The 16124-nt window shown below is 45.5% G+C and overlaps 1 protein-coding gene across 1 annotated transcript in view; it reads right to left on the bottom strand.

Annotated features, from left to right (window-relative positions):
• add3a (adducin 3 (gamma) a) overlaps nucleotides 1-14306 on the bottom strand; it is a 239165-nt gene extending 224859 nt beyond the window's left edge. Inside the window, exon 1 of the mRNA XM_084318972.1 lies at nucleotides 14251-14306. The gene's annotated coding sequence lies outside the window, so the exon portion shown is untranslated. The remainder of the gene's footprint in view (nucleotides 1-14250) is intronic.
• Nucleotides 14307-16124: the final 1818 nt, after the last annotated feature.

The raw sequence follows: 16124 nt of genomic DNA, 5'->3' as shown, positions 1-16124 counted from the left end.
GTAAAAACAAGCAGTGTAAACAATATAACAAATCAATATAACTAACTAACTGAAATATACAGTATTCACATACGGTGCAGTATGCATAAGGTAGTATTATTGTCCTTTTAGGACACCTCAGTACTCGTTATGACAGCCACATTTGTTATGCTATCATAGGCTCACTTCACAATTAATATATATATATTTCTTAAATCACTAAAGAGTCTTGGATAGAGTAAATACTTCACTACTCCACTCTCATTAGTCCGATTTACAGTCCTGTGAAGCCTTTTCAGCCTCTTCTCTTATCAGTAAGAGAGAGAGAGACTTGTAAAATACAGCTGAGTTTATCGTACCTCTACAAAGGGAGGGAGGTACGAGATGACATACAACACGGTGTCTTTAACTCACACACACACACACACACACACACACACACACACACACACACACACACACACACACACACACACACACACACACACACACACACACACACACACACACACAGAACATATTAGACCATGTATACTCGCAATTTAAGAATGGGTACAAGTCACAGGCTCTTAGTCCATTCGGTAAAAGCGATCACGCCGCAATTTTTCTTTTGCCTAAGTACAAACAGTGTCTCAAGCGAACGCCGGTGGTCTCGCGAGAGGTTAAGCGTTGGACCGTGACGTCAGTAGAGTCACTCCAAGCAGTGCTGGGAAGCACAGAATGGAGTGTACTCCGTGATAACACAGCCAATATTAACGAATACACCGAAACGGTGATTGACTATGTCTGTACTCAGGTAGAAGTAATAATCCCCACCACCAAAATTAATATCTACCCAAATCAAAAGCCCTGGGTAGACAAATCCGTCCGTGAGGCTCTGAAAGTGCGCACATCAGCATACAACACCGGGCTGGTGACAGGCAACATGGAAGAACACAAGATGGCAAGATACAACGTCAGGAGAGCAGTAATAGAGGCAAAACGGCGTTACAGGGATAAAGTTGAACTTCAGTTTGAACAGGCTGACTCTAGAGGCATGTGGCAGGGCCTCAGAACAATGACAGACTACAAAGGAACCCCCCTCAAACTGAACAGTGACATCTCCTTAGCAAATGATCTCAACTCCTTCTATGCGAGGTTTGAGGCTGTGAATAACAACACCAGCCTACAAACCACGGCAATGGGGGGGGGGGGGGTCTGCTGATGGAGACTCAGTGTTCAGGGTAACAGAGCATGAGGTGAGACGGATCTTTAAAAAAGTGGATATCAGGAAGGCAGCAGGACCGGACGGCATCCCCGGCCGCGTCCTAAAAGTCTGTGCCGACCAACTGGCCCCGGTATTCACTGACATCTTCAACCTGTCCTTGGAACAGGCCGTCATCCCCACCTGTCTGAAGAAGTCCACCATCATCCCTGTACCCAAAAAATCTACGCCCGCTTGCCTCAACGACTACCGCCCTGTAGCCCTCACCTCCATAGCCATGAAGTGCTTTGAGAAGCTAGTGAAGGGCTACATCTGTTCCTCCCTCCCCATCAACCTGGACCCTCTGCAATTTGCATATCGCCCCAACAGGTCCACGGAGGACGCCATAGCCCATGTGCTGCACACAGCAGCATCACATCTGGACAAGAGGAAGGGGAACTATGTGAGAATGCTGTTCATCGACTACAGCTCAGCATTCAATACCATAGTCCCCTCCAAACTCATAGCCAAGCTCAGGGACCTGGGCTTGAACTATGACCTGTGCCAGTGGGTCCTGGACTTCCTGACGGGCAGACCCCAGGTGGTAAGAGCCGGCAACTGCACCTCCTCATCCATCACGCTCAACATAGGGGCCCCCCAGGGCTGTGTTCTGAGCCCCCTCCTCTACTCCCTGTACACACATGACTGCGTAGCACAGCGGAACAACAACACCATCATCAAATTTGCTGATGACACAGTAGTGGTGGGCCTGATCTCTGCCAACGACGAAAGGGCCTACCTGGAAGAGGTAGAGAACCTGTCACAGTGGTGTCAGGAGAACTGCCTCTCCCTGAACGTCAGCAAAACAAAAGAGATGATTGTGGACTTCAGGAGGTCGGGGGTCAAGGACTACAGCCCCCTCAGCATCGACGGGGCACCAGTTGAGAGAGTGAACAGTTTCAAGTACCTCGGAGCCCACATATCCGAGGACTTGACATGGACCACACACATTGACAGTGTTGTGAAGAAGGCACGACAACGCCTCTACTTCCTCAGGCGCCTAAGGAAGTTCCAAGTCAGTCAGAAGATCCTTAGGAACTTCTACTCATGTACAATAGAGAGCATCCTGACCGGCAACATCACCTCCTGGTTTGGGAATAGCACTGCACAAGACCGTAGCAGACTACAAAGAGTGACACGTTCAGCCGAACGCACAATTAGAGGGGGGCTTCCCACCCTCCAGAACATTTACAACAAGCGGTGCAAGGGGAAGGCTAAGAGAATTATTAAGGACTCGAGCCACCCGAACAACTGCCTCTTTGAACTGCTGCCGTCAGGCAAGCGATACCGGAGTCTTATGGCGAGCACAGAAAGACTCAGAAGGAGCTTCTATCCCCAGGCCATCAGGCTGCTAAACGAACAATAATCGCTAAACGAACAATAATCACTATGCAACAACCATCAAATGCACACAGCACACACACCCACACGCACACACACACTCACTCAAACAAACAACACACTGCAGCACCCACTCTCCACACTTTAGATCACACAAACACACTTACACTTTATATTTATTGATAAAGGATTTGCACTACAACTCGTACACCTACTGTGAATTGTACCTAAACTGCACCTCGTCCATTTATGCCTTGCACTATATAGTATTGTATATTAGTACACTGCACAGTATTGTATATTGTATGGTAACTACGTCTACGAACATTGTACATATGTCTAAACTGAACACTGTGACCTCTTTTTTTTTCTTCTAATTTTTACTATGTTTTTATTTCATACTTATCTTGTCATGCACAGTCTCTGGAGCGCAACAGTAAGAAGCATTTTGTACAAAAGTATTCTGTACTTCTGTATGACAACTATTAAAGAAACTTGAAACTTGAAAACTTGAACACACACACACACACACACACACACACACACACACACACACACACACACACACACACACACACACACACACACACACACACACACACACACACACACACACACACACACACACACACACACACACACACACACACACACACACACACACACACACAGTATATTTAAAACCATTTATTATGGAGGCGGATCGTACGCTTCATCGATGCAGCCCCCCATTATGGCAAGAGATAGGATATGCGTGACTCATTGCTGCATTGGAAATTATTACACGTGTTTTTCTGCCTAAGATTCTCCTATTTCTCCCGTTTTGGACACTGAGTTGTTCCCTTCCTTTTGTCCTCCTCCCTTCCTCCCCCTTCCTCCCCCCTTCCTCCCCCCCTGTAGCTCGCCGGCTTTCTCTTCTCGTGTCATGGGGAGGGGGGGCTCTTCTCTTCTCGTGTCATGGGGGGGGCTCTAATGAATCAGTCTATTGAGCCCGACAGAGCTGTGGACTGGCCTGACTCTGCTCTAAAGTGTGTGTATGTGTGTCGCAGTCCAATTTTCCCAGCCTCCCAGAGGACAAAGCCGTCGTTTGTGGCCACTCACTCAAAGGGCCCTGCAGGCCACCAGAGTCGGTGTGTGTATGTGTGTGTGTGTGTGGGTGTGTGTGTGTGTGTGTGTGTGGGCTAACAGTTCAATGTGCACACATTTCATCCGGAAATATGCATGTGCTTGAACATATACTGTATATAATATCCATGCAACATATTCAACATTTAATTTTTTTAAATGTGTTTGCATGTGTGCGATCGTGCATGCATGTGTGTGTGCGTGTGTGAGTGTGCACGTGTATGCATGTGTAGCTGACCGCAAACAGCCAGTCAGTCTTTTGTGGCGATGCCAAATATCCAGACACATGACGGGACACGGAACAGAGGTGATGAGGCCAGAACAATCAAGACCTACACCACAGGACCAGTGCGTAGACATCTCTGTGCAAACAACTTCACGTAGACCATGATAGACCACAGACCATGAGATAGACCATAGAACATGAGACAGACCATAGAACATGAGACAGACCATAGGACATGAGATAGACCATAGGACATAAGACAGACCATAGAACATGAGACAAACCATAGGACATGAGACAGACCATAGGACATGAGACAGACCATAGAACATGAGACAGACCATAGGACATGAGACAGACCATAGAACATGAGACAGACCATAGGACATGAGACAGACCATAGGACATGAGACAGACCATAGGACATGAGACAGATCACTTTACTACAAACGCTACTAACAGGCAGCATCAAGCACTGCTACAAACACATAGATTCACATGCCATAACACACACACACACACACACACAGATACAGCTGTGCATTAAGGAAACACCCCTTCTGATTAATAGTGAAGCTCTATGGTACTATCGAAAATGTTGTGTATGTCATAAATGTCACTATGAATTGAAAATGGGGGACCCTGATGTAAACAAGACAAACGTCTTTCTCTGGTCTGCATCCCCTCGTGTATTGAGCCATACTGTATTGTACCCATTCTGCAATCTGTTAATTCATTCATTCTTTCATTCAAACACAAATCAGGGTGTTTATGTGTGTGTGTGTGTGTGTGTGTGTGTGTGTGTGTGTGTGTGTGTGTGTGTGTGTGTGTGTGCCTGTCTTCGGAGAGAGAGAGAGAGAGAGAGAGAGAGAGAGAGAGAGAGAGAGAGAGAGAGAGAGAGAGAGAGAGAGAGAGATAGAGAGAGAGAGAGAGAGTAAACTTGACCTTTTCACATATTAATCTCTATCCAACACCAAGTGCTTCCACCGTCTCATCCTTCACTCTCCCTTAGCAAGCATTTTATCAGTGGAACTGCATGACGTCACCACACATCCTTCATAAAACTGATCCCAGTGATTAGACACTGTCATCCATGGCATTCCATAATCCAGCAGGTAATTTGTTTTTATAAAAAAATAAGAAATTACCCCCACACCGTAGGGGGACTTTTACAATGCCAGCAACCACAATTTATACATATTGTACATATTTACATAATGTATATTTGAAGTTATTAATAAAAAAAAGTCCTTGCAGCAACATTAAAAAAGAGTAACTACTTTGGTAAATACTTTGGCTACAGTATATGGCCCAGCCCGACCCCATATACAATCTAAAACATTTCTGACCTTCTCCATATGCTCTCGTAAAAGTTCCTACAAATCAAAAACCTCGCTCCCCTTGAAGATCCCACTATAATCTTTAACTCGAACCGGCTTTTCCATGTGTGGTGGGCTTGCGCGCGTGTGTGTGTGTGTGCTTGCACGTACTTCTATTCATATGTGTGCATATATGCATGTCTGCAAGTGTGCGTCCCTGCATGTGAGTGTGTGTGTGTGTGTGTGTGTGTGTGTGTGTGTGTGTGTGTGTGTGTGTGTGTGTGTAAGTGTGAGCATCCCTGCGTGTGAGAGTGTGTGTGTGTGTGTGTGTGTGTGTGTGTGTGTGTGTGTGTGTGTGTGTATGTGTGTGTGTGTGTGAGTGTGTGCGTCCCTGCGTGTGAGTGTGTGTGTGTGTGTGAGTGTAGGATAGGATAGAGTTATGTGGGTAGGCAGACTTCCAGGCAGCATGCGCTGCTTGGCCCCACAGAGAGATAAGGCCAGCTGTGATGCCACATAAGTGATTAGAGAGATGTGGTCAGACAGGAGAGACACTATGGCACGTCCCCACGGCGGCAGGAACGCCGCTGCTGCCAACTCCAAGGGTCACAGAGCAAGTTAACCCTTCACTAACCTACCTTCTGTAGTGTGGTAGTGAAAGGGTTAACCTGCTGTAGTGTGGTAGTGAAAGGGTTAACTGTGTGGTAGTGAAAGGTTAACCGTCTGTAGTGTGGTAGTGAAAGGATTAACATTATGTAGTGTGGCAGTGAAAGGATTAACCTTATGTAGGGTCGCAGTGAAAGGGTTAACCATTCTGTAGTGTGACAGTGAAAGGGTTAACCATTCTGTATTGTGGTAGTGAAAGGTTAACCTTCTGTAGTGTGGTAGTGAAAGGGTTAACATTCTGTAGTGTGACAGTGAAAGGGTTAACCATTATGTAGTGTGACAGTGAAAGGGTTAACCTGCTGTAGTGTGGTAGTGAAAGGGTTAACTGTTATGTGGCGTGGTAGTGAAAGGGTTAAGCACCGAACATATTGACGTCAGAGGCACTCAAATAATGTCCTGCTGCCGCCGTTTCTCATCCGTTTCTCTTCTTTCCTCCCCTCTCTGTAGGCCTACCGAGCCATCAGAAAACAAAGTGGTGCGTTTTGCATTGGCGTCACAGAGACATTATCGACGGCATGTTGTTTTCACAGATGAGCACAACTGGTCCCAGTTGCTCCCAGATAAAAGGGGGTAGATAAAATGGGGGCGGGGAGGAGGGAGGGGGATGGAGTGGTGAAAAGCCAGGACAGATAAATACTCAGCTCAGTCACGGCTGGTAAAGGAACACGCCGACATTATGGGATGTTCTTACTGTCTTCTCCAGAGCAAGACAAGAAGATAGATACCAATTTCATCTCTGTGCATTCAGTAGAAAGCTATCCGGAAGCTAGCCTAGCTTAGCCAAAATGTATGGAAGTGGATATGGACCACTAGCCTGCTAGCTGGCCTCCCGGCCACTGCCACCAAGCCTCTTCAACTCATTCAAAACGCAGCGGCCCGCCTGATCTCAAACCTACCGAAGTCGGCCCATGTCACCCCACTTCTTAGGGACCTGCACTGGCTCCCCATTGCTGCACGTATCCGCTTCAAGGCCCTCGACCTAGCATACCGTGCGGCAAAGGGAACCGCTCCCGCCTACCTCCGGTCAATGGTCTCTAACTACACACCCTCAAGACCCCTACGCTCTGCATCTTCTGGCCGCCTCAGATCTACTCCTATCCAAGCTCCCGGAGGGTCATCAAAGAGAAGCCGCCTATTCTCAGTCCTTGCCCCACAATGGTGGAATGAACTACCCATCCCAGTTAGGACAGCCGAATCCCGTCCAATCTTTCGCCGTCGACTAAAGACTCACTTCTTCAACCATTATCTGAAATGATAAAAAAAATAAAATAAAAAAATCTAACCCCGACTAACCTTAATGTCATGCACTTGTCCTAATAAACTAACCTACACTGTAACACGCAACACTTTGATGAACATTGTTACTCAGCTGATAGAGTTATACCCTTCTTGCTGTCTTGTCGCACAGAACTTGTAAGTCGCTTTGGATAAAAGCGTCAGCTAAATGACTAAATGTAAAAAATGTAAATGTAGCCTAGCTTAAAACTCTGGGAGTTTTTGGCCAACAGCTAGGCTAGTGGTCCATATACGCTTCCATTCGTTTGTGCTAAACTAGGCTAGCTTGCAGCCGGAAAGCTTTCTGTTGAACGCACAGAGAGGAAATTGGTATCTATCTTCTTGTCTGACTATGATATATACATAATGTGTATGTGTGTTTCTGGCATTCCTCTTCTATCTCTGACACGTTCATTCCCAAAGAATTCAACCCGACTAGTGAATGACATCTCAACCAGGTGCAGAACATCACCAGGGCAGAGGGCAGGATCAGAGGGGAAGCGGGGGAGAGCAGCAGAGGGAGTAGCTGGGAGACGAGAGATCAGAGGGAGAGACCAGAGGTGATGAAACGGAGCCGGAGTGAAAAGAGCGATAAGGAGTCACGGGAGAGAACAAAATGAGGAGAGCTGTATGAGCTTTGTGTGTGTGCGTTAGGGCTGGGCAAAGCTCACATAATGACTACTCGATCAAGAGAGAGAGAGAGAGAAAGATGGAGAGAGCGAGTGAGAGAGAGCGAGAGCGAGAGCGAGAGCGAGAGCGAGAGCGAGAGCGAGAGAGAGAGAGAGAGAGAGAGAGAGAGAGCGAGAGACACACACATAAACACAGAAAGACAGAGGGGTGGCATAAACTCGTATCTGGCTGCTGTTAACCTGCACCATCTCTTTTAATATCACCAGCAGATGACTCATTCAGATATATCATATATTTCTATTAAAAATCTGCACGCTCCCAGGGCGAGACGCAAGAGTAAATCAACAGAAAGTACTATGAAATCATTACCTGGATTATGGAATCACTTGTTAATCTAATTTCTATCGCTGTGTAATTTATAAATGGAGCATTAAGAGCTCAGGCAGAAGACTTAGCGGTAATTTCCCCTCTAAACACACTCCGCCGAGCCAATGTTGTCGCCGATAATGCACAGATCAACAAAGCTGAGGCACAAATCAACTCGCTCAATAGGATATGACAGACACTTGTTTCGACCAGGTGCTTTGGGGCGTAGCCTCTGCTAATCCCCCCTGCGTTTGAACGCCCCACATTTCCCCCAGCCCAGTTTCAACAAACCCCTTTCACTCCCAATGGAGCTGCGTTGTATAAGAGGGCAGCGTCCTGTCAGACACATCCAGCTTCGGTCGGACGTTGATTGATTTGGCCGGATTTATTTGACATTCCGTCTTAGCACAATGAATGGAAGTGGACATGTCTGTCTATCTGGCTGCATGTTAGCCTAGCTTAGCACAATGCCTACGCATTGTCCAACTAACACCTCTCCCGAAGGCTACCCGTACATGTCCGCTTCCATTCATTGTGCTAAGCTAGGCTAACATGCAGTCAGATAGCTTTCTACTGAACGCACAGAGAGGAAACTGGTATCTATCTTCTTGTCTTTCTCTGGAGACTGTAAGCTAATTTCCCAAAATGTTGGCGTGTTCTTTTAAATACATGGGCAGCTCCATTAGATGGAACAGAGTCCCACACAACAGTAGAACAGCTCGCCTGCATTCGGATAGACCAGCCACATACAATACGTACAGTACAATGTCAACATAAACAGTAGCACCGACCACAGATACAGTTCAAACATGTCAAGGTCTGACCGAAAGGCGTAAACAACAAAGTGACCAACCTTGGCGAGGGCTCAACCAGTCCTAACAACACAGCAGAGAGACCCAGTGGGGGATGTGAGAAGGCCACACGGTTGATGTAGCCTAGCTTAGTATGCAACAGTATTCAGAGTGGTATGTGACACATAACGAGACATGTCAGCAAGCGGGCCTGTGCTGTTGTTTTCCCACTGGCCCGAGTGAGCCCCCGGTCCTGGGCAAGCTGCCAAGCGGGACAACTGGGATGGCGAGAGAGAGAGAGAGAGAGAGAGAGAGAGAGAGAGAGAGAGAGAGAGAGAGAGAGAGAGAGAGAGAGAGAGAGAGAGAGAGATATGGGGGGATAGAGAGAGGGAGGGAGAGAGAGAGAGCATGCCAGAGAGAGAGATAGCATGCCAGAGAGAGAGAGAGAGAGAGAGAGAGAGAGAGAGAGAGAGAGAGAGAGAGAGAGAGAGAGAGAGAGAGAGAGAGAGAGAGAGAGTGAGAGTGAGAGAAACAAGATCCAGGCCAGATTGTAAGGAGAGAAAGATGGGTTATGAGGGCAGAAGCCAGAAGGGAGGGACCCAGAGAGAGGTGATGGAGGACACGGTAAGTGCCAGTGATGAATGAAGGAGACTGACGGTAAAAGCAAAAACAGCTCCCCAGTGTAGAGAACTTTCAGAAAGCCAGCAGGTACGGCTGTGACAAATGTGATAACGTCACAAAAGGCCACTGCTCTGCAGGCTTCAGACTGTTACAGCTTCAGACTGTCCCGGCTTCAGACTGTCCCGGCTTCAGATCAAGTCCTATAACACTGGGGTGGAAACGAGGCCTGGCCGCTGAGGTCGGTGTTGCTCATGTGCAGGAACAGCTCTTACATTTCCAAGTCCTTGGGTACGGTAAGACTTTTTACTACTGTAAAAGCCAAGACTCACGTTGGTTAAGAAGGTGACCTTCAAGTGGCTGAAATGTGAGCTTTTAGGAAGCAGGAGTATTTCAAAACGTGTACTTATACGGAACTAGACGCGGTCAGTGAGCTAGCTTCAGGATGTAATTTGGAATGTGAGCTTTATTGATAGGAAGTGTTTGAAAAGAGGGAGCTCTGCTGTGGCCAAAACAAGCGCTGCCGTTGCCACTGTGTGCACTGGTGTGGAGTGGTACTTGACCTGAGGAGTCCCCCGATTCTCATTTGACCTGAGGAAGCGTCTGAGGAGTCCCCAGAGTCTCATTTGACCTGAGGAATCATCTGAGGAGTTCTCCGATTCTCATTTGACCTGAGGAATCGTCTGAGGAGTTCCCCAAGTCTAATTTAAGATCCAGGGAATTCATTCTAAATCACTGCATGCAAAGATTCATCCACATTGGTGTGCAAAGTCGTGGCCGACCGATATATCGGGCTGAGTTTGGCCATCTTTATTGGTATCGGCCCATGTAGAATTTTGAAATCGGCTGCAAATATCAGCATCTTTTGTAGCTCTAGCTCAGTTTGAATGCTAGAGGGATGATGATCATAGGAAGCTTGAGAGAAAGGAACCCATTGATACTTCATGCTAGCTACGCGGAAATTGCCTAAACAGGGCTTCAGGATATTTTGAAGGGGGAAAATCATATAATTCCTTTTACAATTGTAATGTTAGATACTGCAAACTAGGGACGTGCGTTGTGATTCATTTCACTGACGTTTAAACACACATAAAATAAAATAATACAATTTTATTAAAGGATTAGTCAAAAAAGAATATAGGCCTATGCTCATGCTCAGCAAAAAGATTGTTTTCAGTAAGAACCGTTGACAGTGGTAGGAAAAATATTAACAAAAGTATTTGTCAGGCGGCTAGGTGGTGCAGTGGGCAAGGCGCTCACCACCAATGCAGGAGACGCTGGGTTCGAGCCCAGCTTTCCGCATTGCTATCAGCTTGGCTGGTCGTTCAGACTAATACAATTGGCAGTATCAGGGGGTGGGAAGCTGATGGGTGGGGATCGGACGTTGTGGAAAGCGACTCCTACAGGTCGGCTGGTGCGCCTGTGCAGCAGAATCAGGAAGCGACGGGGGCGGCATGCCCTCCAAACGCAGACCCCCGACGCTGAGAGATCGCGCTGTGTAGGTGAAAAGATGCGACTGCTGCTTCCTCGAGTACCGGAGGGGACACGTGATGTAAGGCTTAGTCCACATTGCAGCCGGCTTGTGGGAGGCATGGCCTAACAGCGTTCGAGACAGGGGAGGGTAGAATTGAACGATACGAAATTGGGATGGGAGAAAAATTGAAAAAATGGGAAAAAAAGTAGATAAAAAAAACAAAAGTATTTGTCAAGTTTGGTGGAAATCGGACAGTGCGTTCACAAGTAATTAATCACTTCCTGTTTACCATGCGTTTTTACAAAATTTTATTGAATCTGGCGGCCATATGGTTTGGCCTATTAATTATCTAAATAACACATTAAACATATTAGTCCCCAGATTCCACACATCAAGTTTGGTGAGAATCAGGTGAACAGGGTAGGGGCAGTAGGGAAAAGGTGAACACAAGGTCACCAAAATTCAATAGGTTTCTTCCTCTAGGGCTCATGAATGTGCACCACAAATTTGAAACCATGTAAATGAAAGCTATTTGAGTTCCCGCCTTCACACGTAGGATCTACGCAGACGTGGTCAGGGTGAATCCATAACATCCCCGACACCGCCATTCAAGGATATAAATACACAGCGATTTTCACACATTTCACTTGTGGTTTTGCCAAAATAGTTGAACTGAATAGTATTTTCAGTGTGGACTAGCAGGTGCAGCAACATTTAAATGTAGCTGTTTTATTGCACCCATCCCTACTGCAAACTTAGCTGCCATCAACCAGCTAAGCTAGCTAGCTAATATAGCTAACGTAAGTTCAGCAGTTTTGTGTCTCATTTGTTATTATTAAAGGTGCTATAGATCAAATGTTTACGTCATTCATTTGTGTCATCAAATATACATCTTATAAATACATTTGTACCATAAAAAAAAACATCCGCCTTTTTCCTCCAAAAGAATTTTGATTATTAAATGTATCATTTAAAAAGTGTTTTCGGGTCCAAAATGAATGAATGTCCCATGTGGAATGCACCTGATTGGATAAATGACATTCTAGTGCTCTAGTGCGACCAGCGTTTCCGTTAGCCGGTAATTACCGGTATTTGACCGGCAAAATCTGGTGAAGTCCGACATATCTAATCTCTCCGGTCATAATGTCCGGTGAAAATAATTCCCTCTAAACACAATTAGATTATTTGAATTGTATTAAAATAGGCAAAAATTAAATAGCCTATGCGATGAACGAAACAATCATTACATTTGTCGTTGCTTCACCAAGCAGCCGGTCAATGACATCCTGTGTCAGCGAGCTGGCAGCTGATATATTTACGTGAAGCATGGCTTGGCAGGGTGCAGTACTCCAATTCAGCCATTGGCAATTCAGCTGTTGGGTGGGGGCGCTGCTGACACCGCTGCTCTGCTCTGTCTGCTCCTGCTCCATGCTTCACGTAAATATATCAGCTGCCAGCTCGCTGACACAGGATGTCATTGACCGGCTGCTTGGTGAAGCAACGACAAATGTAATGATTGTTTCGTTCATCGCATAGGCTATTTAATTTTAGCCTATTTTAATACAATTCAAATAATCAAATTGTGCTTAGAGGGAATTATTTTCACCGGACATTATGAGCAGCAGCACCAAGTCGTTGGGAGGTGGAGATATACATCACGGCGCAAACCCACGATAATGTTGCCGTCTCTCTGCCAAATTTCTCAGTTCTTCGCTTGATATAATTAATACAAATGTCCAATATAACGGAATTCGTTAGCTCATAAAAATGTGATTATAACAGACTGCTGTTTATTAAGGTCGGGCAGACTGCCCACCGACACCTCAAGTCGGCAGCAGCATGCAGTCTCGAGGGACTTATTTTATTTGGAATATATTAATGACTGTATATACGCAAAAGTAGTCTAGTTTTAAGTTAAAATATTATAAATGCCTTGATGATGTCATTCTTTATATAGGCCTATCAATTGTTTTTAAGCTCAATAAACTCTGACCGGAATTTATCCCATTTGTCCGGTAGATTGAAATCTACCGGACACTCAGACCTGCAAAAAAAAATTCTAACGGAAACCCTGAGTGCGACATCTAGTTGAATGGCTGAATGTTATCTATAGCACTTTTAATTTATTATTTTATCAAATTGACCATTGAAAAACACATATCAGTCAACCACTAGGACACAGTGAGGACAACCCCACAATGAAATGTCCATTCTTTCAAGTCTATTTTGATAGTCAGCCTCAATGCAATGCTAAGCACCTTCACCTCTACCAGTGAAATATGGCTACGTTGTGGACTATAGACCTGTTCGCTGTATACAAACATACAGTGTTCGAGCCAATCAGCAATACCAACTGAGTCACGTGACTACGTTGCCCTGGACCTGCGCAAGCTGCTGCGAGAAAGACTAAAAGTTGTCTCAAACTACGGCTGGATGTCATTTAGCCAGATCAGCATGGCTGTGAGTGTGAGTCTTTCACCTTTTACATATCTAGCTGATCTTGATTGTTTAGATCGCTAGAATAGCTAACAAATGCAAATATATTGTAGTCTGCCCCGTTGTTCTGACCAGGATTACGTTCCTTTTGCCCCCTTGATGCGCGCGATCACTGAGTCTGATGTATACAGCGAACAGGTCTATAGCTAGAAGTGGACTAAGTGATGTTCAAGGCCATCATAGGACGTACAAACTCGCTTGGTTGGTTCTCCCAACCACTCAGCCAGAGGGAGACGGGTCACAACACCACCAGCACGTCACTGTTTCCCCTTCAGCGTGACATCCAGAGCCGTAAAACGTCTGGCCAGGAGAACCACTGACCAAAGCCAGCTCCTTTCATTTAAGGCTCTCCAAAACGTGGTCACTCTTACTCCGCGTTACTCTTGTGTGTGTGTGTATGTGTGTGTGTGTGTGTGTGTGTGTGTGTGTGTGTGTGTGTGTGTGTTCACGAGAGGAGAGAAGAGGAGGAGGGGAGAGGCATTTTTGGAAGACGGACCGAAGTTTTCCATTCCGCCTTAAAAGCTTGAGTTTCGCTTCGAGACAAATCCGAGCATTTTTCCTCAAGTGAACTCATAACAAGTATAAATGTTATGGTGTAACGCGATACCCAGATCGGCGGTGCGGCATTGATGTAATCAGCAGGTGTCTCAAACGTTTTTGAGAAGGAGCTAAAAATGGGAGTCTGTTGCTGTTGAAGTTCTTACCTCGCAGGAGGGTCGATGCCCGGACCGGTTTCGACAGTAAACGCTGTCTCACTGGATGGAAGAAAAACAAACACAAAACATATGATTATTCTTTTGCATCCAAGTCCTCAGAGGCCTCTGCCAGGGGGGGCCCTCAGCTATCCAATAAAACGTGAGGCCATATTATATGTCGTAGGCAAAACATGTTGAAAACGGTCTGAAAACAGACAATTACATGCAGACACGTGCACACACACACAGTTTAAATATCCTTCGAAGTCTGGGATGCCAGGTTAAAAAAACACCAATTAGGCATGAAAACACGGAGGATGAAAGAAGGCCTTCCTTCTTATTTCGCAGAGTGGAATGTAGGCCTTTCCATTATCCTCGCAAGTCCCTTATAATTCACAAAAGTGTGATTCACATACTCACATAATATCTAAAGCGATGCATGCACTGTGAGGATCCTAAATTCATCACCCAAAGGAAATGTCTAACACGCCCATAGATCATGTCCAGCAGGGTAGACTGGTATTCTCCATCGCCAAGAGTCAAGAGTCTCCCACCAGACCATGTAGTCTCCACCATATCTATCATCTACCGTGAATGTGAAGCAAGTGACTGTGTGTGTGTGCAGTGTGCATGTGTGTATGTGTGCACTGTGCATGTGTGTGTGTGCGTGTGTACTTGTATTTCTATACTACAGGGGACACTGGCCTGTTTACACACTCACGCAATGGGTACCAAAAACACTATGGGGACAAATCTGGGTGTCCCCATAACACAAATTAGGTTATGGTTAGGGTTAGGGTTATGTAATATGATTAGGTTAGGGTTAGGTTAGGTTATGGTTATGATTAGGTTATGGTTAGGTTATGGATAAGGTTAGGGTTAGTTACAGAATGCATCTAAGTCTATGTAATGTCCCCATATTTCACAAACAAATGTGTGTGCATGTGCATGTGTATGTGTGTGTGTGTTAGGGGTGGAGGAAAATGTTTATTTATAGTATTGTGATATTTTGTGGGCCGACATATTAATCAATATTAAAAAGAAAACAATTGTTTATGGTTGACCATCGCATTTTGCTGCAATAAAATGAGAGCAATGTGAACAGACTGAAAACTTGATCTTATTAATTAAAACAAATGATGTTATATAACTGTATATACAACGTGTACCATTGGGAAAAAAGGTCATAAATCACAATATTGCCATATTATTGTATCATAACTCTAGTATCGTAATTATACCGTAATTACAAATGAGCCCGACCAACATTGTGTGTGTGTGTGTGTGTGTGTGCGCACACTGTTGATCTGTGTATCTGTGTGTCTGTAGAATGTAGAATTTGAGAGACATTATCAGAATGCATTTGTAAACTTGTCTTGGTGGTAACTAGGCGAGGGCTACTCATACATACTAGAAAATGACACCCTCATCACCATGCGTTTAGCATTTCATTCAGTATAAACACAGGAGAGAGAACTATGAGCATCTGGAGAACAAGAAGCAGTCAAACCATAAACATCTCAATAAATGGTAAAATGGTAAATGGTGCAGCATTTATATAGCAGCTTTTATCCAAAGCCTTTACAATTTGTTCCTCACATTTCACCCATTCACTCCCACATTTACACACAGAAGGCAGAGGCAACCATGCAAGGTGCCAGCCTGCTCATCAGGAGCAATTAGGGATTAAGTGTCTTGCTCAAGGACACTTCAACACGCTGCCCGGGAGGAGCGGGAATTGAACTGGGAACCTCCGGATTACCAGACGACTGAGCCACTGTCGTCCAGATTTGTACTGAAAACTGGGTTTTCCCCAGATTCCTAAAGTCCGTCTGTCTATCGGAGTGTGTGAGTCAAGGCTGAAAATGTCAGCTAATGGAACT

This window comes from Notolepis coatsorum (genome assembly GCF_963971535.1).
Source record: "Notolepis coatsorum genome assembly, chromosome: 7".
Lineage (NCBI taxonomy): Eukaryota > Metazoa > Chordata > Actinopteri > Aulopiformes > Paralepididae > Notolepis > Notolepis coatsorum.
This window is presented reverse-complemented; position numbering and strand designations above follow the sequence as displayed.